Source organism: Dermacentor variabilis, chromosome 10, assembly GCF_050947875.1.
Source record: "Dermacentor variabilis isolate Ectoservices chromosome 10, ASM5094787v1, whole genome shotgun sequence".
NCBI lineage: Eukaryota > Metazoa > Arthropoda > Arachnida > Ixodida > Ixodidae > Dermacentor > Dermacentor variabilis.
The window spans coordinates 69,699,100-69,711,454 of NC_134577.1; positions in this window are offsets into that span (position 1 = coordinate 69,699,100).

Below are 12,355 nucleotides of genomic sequence, written 5' to 3' on the forward strand. Positions count from 1 at the left end.
ACATCGTTTGTGCTGTCGAACGGGACACGAAGAAGCCGGTACTGGCACGCGAGAGGGATCTACCATTGACTATGGTGTGTGGCATTTGGAAACGCGAAGAAGTTGGTAGGCAATGCGGCTGCGACTGTGAAAATAGGTCGGCTGCGAGGTTCGACTTTTCGCCATCGTTGCCTCTGTTATTGCCGAAGTGTCGCCTAACGACAGCGGTGAGGACGACACAGAAAGCGACAGCAGGGGTGATTCAGGCTCGGCAGTGGCACATGTTGGGCGTTACGTCAGCCTCATGCTGGTGTTTGCCAAGAAGAGGGGGCTGGCGAAAAGCTGGCTCGTAGCTTGAGTGAGTTTGAGGCCGTCGTCGTCGCTGCTAGCCCACTGCAGCATCAGATGGAAATAACATGCTATTGTCGCGCGAAGTGAATAAATGCTGCATGATTTCTGCCTTTTCATCGCACTCTCTCGTAGTTCCGATTTTGACAGGTAAGTGGGCGATCTTATGCTATTACGGTTAAGCAGTACTACCGTTTAGTACGTACTTTTTCCGAGCTCCGGCCAATTACGGTTTAATGAGGCTTCACTGTACAAGAAAACATAATTCTGCTATGCAAAAACTCAAACCCTTTTCCAGCGTTTCTACCATTCATAGACCGGCCATGGCATTTGGCATATGCACGCGAATATTTCGGAGGCCACAGAGTGACGCCCCCATTTCCTTGCAAAACTTCCAGATGGCGCTCGCCTCCATCGTATCGTGGCCCACGCAAGAGGCTCCGTTTCTACCAGAAAGCCCACCATCGTGCATAGCGTTTGCCGCGATCATTCCCCGATAGACGTTGCGCTTACATACACTGCAGTTGCCGGAAAACGAGCGGAAACCGCATGCTGCATTTGTCACGAAGGAGAATGCGACGCGGCGGCCATGGTGTAGATGCGGCGTGAAGCCATGCAGAAATGCAATGCCATCAGAGCGAAAGGGGCGCGGATTTGGCCGCAGTCCTGTTGCAGTGTACTACAGTACACTGCAATCCGGCTTCTCTTGACGTGAGTTTACACGCACTTAGCAACGAGCCCCTCTAACCCACCCGGCCGTGCCGAGCCCGTGGCCTCAGAGATTTGCGCGCGCCGGCAGGCGCACGCAAATTTTGGAGGCCATGCTGCGCCTCAGCTACTTCATCGTTTACTAGAGATGGCGGTAATTGCTTGATTTGTCGACGACTCGAGTTTCTAGCGTGCGAGGCAGCAGCCGCTGAAGTCGGATACATCATACTCTAGCCCAGCCGTGCCGAGCATCAGCCCCCTCAGCTAGTTATTGTAGTTTACTACAGATGGCGGCAGTTGTCTGATCGGTCGACGACTCTGGAGTTGAGTTGTTGTAGGCTACCTGTGGGATTAGCCTTGCAGTTGCTGCCGGCAATTGCTCCACCGTAGCGACACTTAAAATAAATAAATCACATAATCAGACACAGACCTCCCAGTTTCTAGCGTGCCAGGCAGCGGCCGGTGAAGTCGGATTCGACATGCCGGAGATGGCTAAAATTTTACCCGGCGCTTGAAACAAGACCCGAAGCAGCGTGGCAATCAGTTGTTGCCGCTGAACTGTCACAAGTTCGCGGCGAGCGAGCGCTTCTTTGTTTGTCGAAGACTCATTATTTCGACGGTCGGATTATTTCGTTAAATTGGGAGGTTCGTAAAATTGAGGGAGGGATTTCTCGGTCCTTCAATATCTAAAGCTTTAACGTAGCGACACTCAAAAGCTACTGCGGCATTCTATTTGCTGCTAACCGTTGCATTTCTTGCGTCCACTTGTGACAGCGTGAATTATGTCCACCGTTTCTTCCGGGTTGAGCACTTTGCTTTTCTCCTTGGGAGGCGATGCAAGTCAGGTAGACGGTCACATGAAGTTGTGACAGGCTGCCGATATGCAAAGACGCGGAGAACGAATGCAGTGATTGTGCGAGCAGGCCGAGCAAGGAGGAGGAAGAAAGAACTTTATTAAGGCAGAAAGTTGCGAGGGGATGATCAGTGCCATCCGTCGCATAAACCATGAAATAACGAAAGCAACCACCGCCTCCACTAGCGCCATTTGGTATGTCAGCTCGTTACCGACTGCTGAATCCGTTGTTCCGTGCATGGGCACGGCGTGCAGCCCCGCCAAAATAAAGCTAGGGCCGAGTCTAGGGCGCCGAGATGTGTTAACGCGACAGCGTCAGAGCGCACGCTCGAAGAAAAACCTGTATGTGTAAAAATTCGAAAGGAATCGCCGCTTTTTCTACTATTTCAGGAAGAAACTTCGTTAAATCGGGTTTCTTTCAATCGAGTTTCGATGATTCGGGTTGATGACAGCATTGAACCGTATGGGTACCTGCCGAAGATTGGAAATTTCTTCGTTAGATCGGGAACTTTGTAAGATCGGGTTTCGTTAGATCGAGTTTTAACTGTAGGCCAGAATGCTGCTGGTCAGCCAAGCTAGCGCGCGATGCACCCTGTTCCAGTGGCGTGCGATAGGACATATTCTATTCCCGCGCCAGCCACACTAAGCTGTAGAGCGTCCAATTTTCGCCGATGTAGCTAGCTGCACTACGCGTGGATCGCGCTCACGTTAAGCTGGAGTAGATCCGTTTGTCCACCCCAAATGCTATTCTTCGAGCGGACGCAAAACTCACTGAGGCTCTGCTGTTAAACGTTGACGACCAGATAGAGAAAAGTGGCTGGACTAAGAGAATACCTCGCATTAAAAGAAAATTGGCACAGGCTTAGCTCGGCTATGCCAGGATATACGCAGCGAAAGCTATGGCATGGTTAGCCTTGGTTAATCTTGATTGCAAGTGCAAGTTAGTCTGGTTGTCTAGCTCTGTTGCGGCGTTTAGCCAGTCGTTCGGCGCGCTGTTCGTCTGTTCCCTGGGCGATTCGCTTCCTCTTCATCACGTTCCGATGTCGATTCCAGGCCTCCTCCTGCTTATCAAAATTTTCGCCGTCCATACTGCCGCCTCAACTGTGGTTGCAACGCACGCGGGCTCTCCTTTTCAATCCTCTGACATATTATCAGGCATGCGACGCAGCTGGCGAAGCGAGCGGAGGTGAACGCAACGAGGAACGCGGTGTGACGTCATAATAGCACTGCGCCACCAGGTGGCTGCACCATGCAGACCGCTCACGTTTACGCCTCCGCCCCAACGCTCCAACGCCCCGTTTGCCTGCGTTTTACCGGAATACCGGACAAGCTAAACCTCTCTAATATCGCGGGCGCCCAACGGCACTGGCACAGCGCACGAAGCAGCTAGCAGAGTATACAAACTGTGACTATAGCAGACGCGCAGGACCTGTTCACTGATACACGAGAGCAAGGGAGGCAGACGACCCGGGCGCTGGTTCTCTAGTCTGTATAGTACGTCACTTCCGGCGACTGGTAATGGCGGCGTTTTTTTTTTTCAGTTTTAGAATCAAAAACATCGATTTTTGCGAGCACTTCTTGAAGCGCCCACTCGCATTTCAAGCGTAAAATTTTCCACAGAGGCTACTGTATGGCTAAATTATCCGAAACGAGGCTTTTTACGCGATCCCTAATTTCGTTGCAGTTGCCCTTTAACCGGTCAGGAGTCGAAATAAGCAATATGCGCTTAGAGTTTTTGTTAAAAAAAAGGAACAGGGAGAGAAATCATTGGACCGGATCCGTTACAAGCATAGGTAGTGATACAAGGTAGGTAGAGAAGTTTTGAGGAATGAGAAAAAAGATGAGAGATCTATACAAAATGTTAGATTGAAAGCATGTATATCATACCTGATTAGCTCAAGCAGGTTAGGTGACTATTTGGTACTGGCCCCTATCAAAGAGGATGCCAATAGATCATCAGCATCAGCATTGCCACCATAGCACACCGCGAGGCTGGTTCACTTTGTCCAGCAACAAGAGCGTGCAGCAACGCCAAATTTACTCACTTGTCTTCTTCGTCTTTCTTTCTCATCATCTTTCTTTCCGCCGGTTCTCCTACCTCCGCCGAATGCTTCTGATATTTCCGACTGGTAACCGGGGTCTAGCACTTTACAACACCGAATATTTTGTCTTTCGGAGCCTGTAAATCGGGCACAAGCCACGGGTCTATGATTACTGCTCTGCACAAGTTCATTGAAGCGTCCGGAAGATTACGCTGCTAGGGTGCCGACCGTGGCGCACTTTATTCGTTTTTGATAAGTATATGAATGAGCCCTCTCAAAATTTGTGTAATTCTTAAGTCGTATAATGCTTCGTTTTGAATGATTGCCATTTACCGCTCTTTTGGTATTCTTGCATACTTTTCAATCAATCCAGTGTGGCCAGCTCCCCTCGTAGCTACGATCGAGCCATGTTTTGAGGTGACAACAACAACTTGTCATCTTCGAAGGACATCAGGCCTGGAATCGCGACGCACAAATGAGCACCGTTCACCGTGCAGCTTGCTTTAGTCGCGCTTCTTTCGGCTAACCCGAGTGTAGACACGTTCTCGATACAGGAGCTCGAGGGGTCTATCTGTCGAATCCTGTATTTTGGAGGTGGCGCGCTAAGCCGAAGTGTGAGCCCGTTGGCCGGCCGACTGTAGCAGGTTGTGACAAGCACCGGGACAACGATCACGTGGCTTCGAGGGCGGTTAGCTGGTCCCATGCGCACGCAGATATCGCGAGAAACGTAGCCTCCAGTAAATGCTTCGCCTTCCGATTCACTGGAGTGAACGACGAGACCACGTCTGCCACCCATCGCTGCGGACCAACACTATAGGCTCGGGCGCTTGTTGGCGAACCATACTTACGAGCCCGGATTGCTGCAGTCAGGAAAAGCCGGCCTCATGGAAGCTCGAGAACTGTTTGCCCACGCCGCTGGCGCGGACTGCGATAAATTTTTTTACACCTCCTCCCTGTATGTGATGCGCTTTGCTGGTAGTACTTAATTTAGCAGTGGTAACTAAAATGCTGCGGCTGCATATATGCTGCCGCTGCCGTGCCCTCGCGGCCATATTTTTTTTTTCGGCGCTCGCGTTTCCGTCCAACAATTTGTTTTTGTACTGGCGCGCTGTCCTATGGAAGCTATGGAAAGAAGAATGATAGGTGTAACGTTAAGGGATAAGAAAAGAGCAGATTGGGTGAGGGAACAAACGCGAGTTAATGATATCTTAGTTAAAATCAAGAAAAAGAAATGGGGGCATGGCCAGGACACGTAATGAGGAGGGAAGATAACCGATGGTCATTAAGAGTTACGGAATGGATTCCAATGGAAGGGAAGCGTAGCAGAGGGCGGCAGAAAGTTAAGTGGGCGGACGAGATTAAGAAGTTTGCAGGGACAACATGGTCGCAATTAGTACATGACCAGGGTAGATAGAGAAGTATGGGAGAGGCCTTTGCCCTGCAGTGGGCATAACCAGGCTGATGATGATGATGCTGTCCGTGATGTGGCGGTGCGACGGTGGACCTCAACGCACAAGCTGGAGACCACGATACCGGCGCAGGGGTATACCGCTCTCTGCCACCCGATAGTGTGGCCACTTTATCAGCGATTTTTGTGAGCTAGACGCCGAACGGCTGCAGGACGGTATTTCTACTGCGCAGCAGCGTTAGACTCTCGTCCTTTGTCGCGCCAACATGTCGACCCGCGTTTTCTCAGAACACCAGGCACATGCTTCGCCATGCGGGCGCCATGGCCCAACTTTTTATTTACCATGTTCTGGAAGGGTTCGAAAGACCCGTTATGCTAACTTCTGTGATATGACCACAAGCATCGTACGTTTAGCGAAGATGCTTTATTTTATTCAGTGCCCCACTTCGAAGTATTTCGCACAAACTACGCCACTAACTATTGTGCTTAGTCGATCGCATCGCTAAGTACACTTAGCGTGCAAAATGAAGAGGTGACATTACTCAAGTATAATTGGGTCATAGATATACTTAATAATGAATTATCCCGTGCGATATTCTTGTAAGTAGATTACGCTGTAAATAATTTATTTCCCATCAGCAGAAGACAACCTAGTGGCAGTCATTGTTTTCCACCGATGACACTTGCTAATTCGCCATTTGTGCCGAAGCCGGAAATTTTAACTACCGTCGTCAAGGCTTGATCAGCTATCTTCGAGTTCTTTCTGCGATCCGTCGTCTTCCGGACACCTCGCCGACCGCCGATGTCGGATCCGCTATAATTCAGAACGAACTTTTCTGGTCATTTCGTAGAGCACGCGGCTCGACCGGACGGCTGGCAGTGTTCAGAATAGCCTTCAGACTCTTGGCATACAGTTGCTGGGTCGCAATGATGAACGTGGGGGCGAAGCCTGGCTCAACGGGGCGCGCCACGTTACTTGACCCACGCACGTACACCTCTGAGCAGTTCGGGCAGTCGCAGTTCACAACCGGGCACACGTTCTCGAGGACCAAGTCCTGGGCAACATTGTCGGTTGCCCGGAACGTAGAGTTGATCCACTCGCGCTCTTCTTTCGTCTTCTTGCCGTTAATACCGATGGCAGGGCAGTTCCAGAGTCTCGCAGCTTCAAGGAAATCTCGTCGGCCTTCCTCTTCGTGTCGGTGGGAACACAACGGCCTAATTTGACTTAGATTACGTCGCCGAAGAGCTTGGCAAGTTTCGCTTCCTTCTCTTCCTACTGGCACATGTCAACGGTCATCTACACGCTGCTTTCAGCGGGCAGTTGCGCCATGCCGAACTTGACTTCGACGTAGTCGTCCAGCAGTTCCTCGACAAGTGGCCTCACGTCCTTTTGCCAGGATGTGACCCGCATTATCGTCCGGTGATCCAGCCGGTAGCGCTCGGAAATATTGAGGACATGACTTGAAACCCGTTGTCAGCATGCGGTCTATGTTGTCCAGCATGATATACGTGCAGCGGTGTAGATTCATCTTGCCTTCCTCGAGGATCCCGATGAGGCGTCCCGTCGTGGCCACGCATGCATATCTGACAGCCCTGCTGGAGCTCGGCGTACTGGCCTTCCTTGCGGTCGCCGGTCGAGGCACACATGCTGCGCAGTCGGGCACACTCGCCAAGCTATGAGACCACGTTGTGAATCTGCTTGGCCAGCTCTCGCGTCGTAGTCGGCACGACGGCGATGTGCCCGCCTTTCTGTTGCAGGGGCGGCTGCCGGCTGACGCTGATGACGGCCGGCAGAGCGTAATTGCCAGTGTCTCGTGTGATCCCGTCTCCGCGATGCCCAGAAAGTTCCTGCACGTGAGAGCGATCTTGTCGCGTAAGGCATCGATCCTCTTGACGAAGTCTGGGAAGGACTCTTGGAAGGCGAGGATAGACTTCGGCACGTCGTTCCCTTTCGTCATTCTCTCTCTCTCTCTCTCATATGTATATATATATATATATATATATATATATATACATATATATATATATATATATATATATATATATATATATATATATATATATATATATATATATATATATATATATATATATATATATATCCCGAATGCGCATCAACCCAGCAGCAGCAGCCACCCCAAATCAGCACAGGAGGGTAGGCAAAGAAAGCTTCGCCTTAGACAAGTATTGCCATCATGGGCACAGGAAGTACGGCTTGATTATTTGGTTAGGTCGCGACATATAGTATTGGGTAAATCACTCAACAACTATCAGGTAATGTGATGAACAGTCTTAGGCAATTACGAATTTTGCAGGCACAAGATGGGGTAAGCTGCCGCGACACAGGGATAATTGGAGATCACTTAGAGGTCTTCGTCCTGCAGTGGACATAACAATAGGCTGATGATGATGATGATGATGATGATGATGATGACGACGACGACGACGACGACGACGACGACGACGACGATGACGACGACAGTTTGCAGTGATCCGCCATCGCGGACGCTAGCCTTTGGATCTAGAGAAAGCTTTCGTTTTTTGTTGCCGAAACGCGGATAGGTCTGGTTTGCGAAGTCAAACCTCAAGCGGTGTAGCAGACACGGAGAGTAAGTTGTCCAAGGTTGTTAGAAACTTAATATTCAGATTCATTTACTCAAAGTACTGTCGCAATGATTTCCCTTCCCATGTAATGAACGATAACACTATCGAATCCCTCTACTTACGCAGAAAATCTCAGCGAATTTAATGCGATGTGCCCGCCTTTCTGTTGCAGGGGCGGCTGCCGGCTATATCTCTCCTACTGTCTATAAAGCTTGCTGTAAACTCTAAAGAGTACCTGTCACAACTTGCAACTAGACTAACACAACATGTCAAGCCACATTCCCTAACACCGTACTTCACAATAACCGATACGGTTAAGAATTCCTTTTTTTACTAGAACTACAACCGAGTGGAAGAAACTAAAAAGAAAGTACTAAATATTCACATTTAACGTGCTTGACTTATTGTGTATGCGTTCTTTGTATTGCATATCCTGCTGCATTGCTGCACTTTTTTTTCTCGCCTACTCTGCTTGCGCCCGTTCAGGGCCTGCAGTACGAAATAAATAAATAAATAAATAAATAAATAAATAAATAAATAAATAAATAAATAAATAAATAAATATTACACCGCTCACAGCATCAACGAGTAGAAAATTCTCGCATGCTAAACTCCCGTCCCCTTCCTACCCGTTACTTGGGATATCGGATCACAAAAATACAGTTATTCTTAAAAGCCATGTGAGCCCCGCTTTTCATGGCTCAACTAAATCGTTTCGCGACTACAGGTGCGCGGATGATGAAAGTGTAGCACAGTATTTTGAACTTGAATACGACAGCGTTTGCAGCTAGTATAATAATGACCAGTCTAGTGTGCACTACACACGGTCTGGATTTAAATCTGTAAAGCGTAATAGGGTGTGTTGAACAGTTCAGTTGGTAGCGTCTGTTCGTAATCGAGAAGGCAGGTCACGCAGAGCAGGAACAGCTGGTTGCCCGAACGGCTAAGCATTGGCGATCCGGCTGGCCCACTGGCTGCACTGCAGGCACGGAACAGACGATCTGGCTGGCCTTGTCCTTGTGCTCTTCTTCTTCATTACAAGGGCATGACTCGTATGCAAAAATACGTACTTCGCAAGCAGAAGACAAGCAACTGAGGCAATAGGCCTTGGCTGGCAAGAGAAATCCTACAGCTAAAGTGCCGAGCAAAAACGGCGATTGCGTGCACAAACAGGTATAGGGCACACTTGAGTTTCCTTACTTCGTAGTCAGCTGTGTACATAAGTTAAACCGTCTATACGTTGTTTCTTGAATGTAGAAATGCCTTTTTCATTAGTAGTACCAGGAAGTTTTTAGCGGCACTTGACGCGAACTAAAGAATATGCGTGGAAAATACGGATCGAGAACACGGACATCTCTGGCGTTTCAGACATGGCTGTTGCATTTTAACTATTACTTCGTGGTTTTCGCTCAGTAGAACTATATGGTTTCGAAATTCGCTGAAATTACAGCCTTGAAGAGACTATTTTAATCATAGCAGAACAGGGTATGTTTATCTTATTGCTCAACTCGGGGACAAAGAAATCCCCGGAACCGTAAGATATCTTTAATGTCTTTTTTTGTTTTATTTTTAAAATGTATACACGCCGAATGACGCTCCAGATACCTCTCTATTAGATACAAAGCAAACCTTCGGGGTGGAGAGCTTTCTACTTAGTGGATACTGGCAGAAGTACGCACCATTCACAAATCAAGCAGTAAACTGTGTGTCCGTAACTACAGACTAATCTTCCTACTATGTAGTACATACTGCAATGTATTGGAGCACTTTATTTTTTAACAGTTCGGTTCGTACACTGAAACAACTACTTTCTTTTTCCAGAAGGTTAGCAAGAGTTTCGCCTCGCATTGTCGGCGGCTACGTTGCTTGTACAAACAGAATTAATGGCTTCGCGGTAATATTTCAAAAACGCGGCCAAGTTGATGCTATCTTTATCCAGTCTGAGAATGCATCTGACCGGCTAGGTCATAGTAAAGTAAAAGTAAAGCTGCGTCAAAGTATGAAGAATGATCAAATCCTGCGCTGGCTAGATTCGTAGCTTTCAGATTTAAATCAGCACGACCAAATTGATACAGCTTGAGCGTTCCTTTATTTCTTATTTGTCTTAACTATCTATTTTTCTTATTTGCCATTTAACTCCCCTATACGCAGCCGTTCATTCGCCGACGATAGAAGATCAGAGAGAGAAGAGAAAGCAAGGACAGGAAATGCAGGGAGGTCAACCAGAAGAGCACCCGGTTTGCTACCCTACACTGGGGGTGGGGGAAAGGGGAATAAAAAGAGGGGAAAAGGGAGAGAGTGAGAGTTGTGTACCTAAGCGTATAGTCAGAATGCAATCGATTAATGCTTCACGAGCACTAACGAGCTGTCTGCAACCGGTTTCGCTCATGGGATATCATCCTTAATAAATCCAGACTCATTCACACGAGCTAAACAGGCCCAAGTTGCTCCCTTACATATGAGTACAAAAGTGATGTGTAGCAAATAAATCGGTCAGTTTAAATATATTTGAGGTGCTATGATTGAAAAGCAACTCGAAGCGCTCATGTGGACCACACAGTGCCGGCAGCAACTAAAGAAAAGAAAAGAACCGTGGCTGGTGAAGCTTCAATTTAAGTGCTCAATAAGCAAGGCGAAATTGGCCGCATGCTTACGAGTGCTCGTTTATGCAGATATCGCTTGGGATCTCCCTACATACTAAGAGGGATTTTAACCACATTGAACCAACAATATGGAACAAAGCGCTTTTGTTTATTTACATTAAATGCGACAGATGTGCTTCAGTAACAGAATTGCGCAATCGCTCCTGGCTGACCACTCTTGAACATCGCCGCAGGGTGCGTCACTTAAAAGATGTGTTTTAGTAAAGTCAGCAATTTAACCAGAATATAAGTTCACCCGTATACGTTCTATTCAACGCAAGAACAACGCGTAGTAAGCGTGACATAACGTTACTAGTACCAATAATAATAATAATATAAAAAGCTACAAATACATACAGCTATTCGTTTTTCCCTAGATTAATCGCGGAATGGAACCTGCTCCCACGTTGCCACCTCACGTACACGATTTCTGTGCACAACTGGCTCAGAGCGGATGCGAAACAAGCTCAACGCTCCCATCCGCAAAGTAGTCAAGAGCGCTCTCGGGCCCATACCGAGGACCTCCTGAAGCTGTGGGTACATAACACCGCCAAGGAGATTGCCGAAGCCCAAGAGCGTGCGCAACTCACTCGCCTGACCACCACAGCGGCAGGTAAACGCACCCTCGAAGAGCTTGGTTACCACCCTGCAGGATTCCCGATGGTCAGCACCCCGATCTCTGGGTGCATTCGAGACAAGTTCGCAGTGGCCCCTGTGCTCCGAAACGTCCATCCCGTGCACAATGAAGGCAGATGCATGGCCCGAGCAGCAGCCATCCTTAAACAGCTCAAGCAACAAGACATTAAAGCAAGCTTCGTCGAAGCCGCGGGGTACAGCGACGGGAAGGCTTTTGCCGTCGTTGTGGTCGACCCCAGCGGCAAGATTTGAAATAGCGCCTCGATTCGCACTTCAGATGCCGCGGTGTCGCCGAGCAAGCCGCCATCGCCATCGCCCTGCTAGCCTGTCGTGGGTCCGAGATCTATAGTGCTTCCGAAACAGCAGTTAGGGCTTTTCAGAAGGGTTGCATCGCCAAGCAAGCTGCTCGTCTTCTTAGCAGCTCGAGTCCATATCCTCTCAGACGTCATTCAATTCACTGGTTTCCTGCTCACGTAAGGTCAGTCGAGGGTGCTCCCCCGAACCTCAATGGGTCTGCTCACGAGGCTGCGCGTGACCTCACCGCCCGCGCTTCGTCTGTAACAAGCGCCGACTGCCCTCCTCCCTACGGCCACAGGGACACTCCCGCTACTCACAACGAGATTATTAAATTTTTTCTACATGTCTAGAAGGGTCTTTGCACCCCCTCACCCCAAGTTGAATAGGGCGCAAGCCGTTCCGCTTAGACTTCTACAGACCAGCACATATCTGTGTCTGTCCGTTCTCCACGAGGGGTCACCCCGACGCATATCGCTACGACGCCTGCCCGCACTGCGGGCAGACCTCCAGCCTAACGCACATGCTCTGGGAGTGCGCGTCGACATTCCCCAAGTTCATCAAGGAGGAGTGGAACTCGCTTGTGCGTAACCCCGCTCTGGACGAGCAAATCCTGGCTGTCCGGCCTGCTCGGACAGCCAGGACTATATAGATGGGCAAGACCTGCCGGTCCTGAAGTGGGACTAGCCGGGTGCGCGACGAGCTCGCGTCCTCGCCGGACCTGCAAGAGATTTTCCTCACTCACTCACTCACTCACTCACTCACTCACTCACTCACTCACTCACTCACTCACTCACTCACTCACTCACTCACTCACTCACTCACTCACTCACTCACTCAC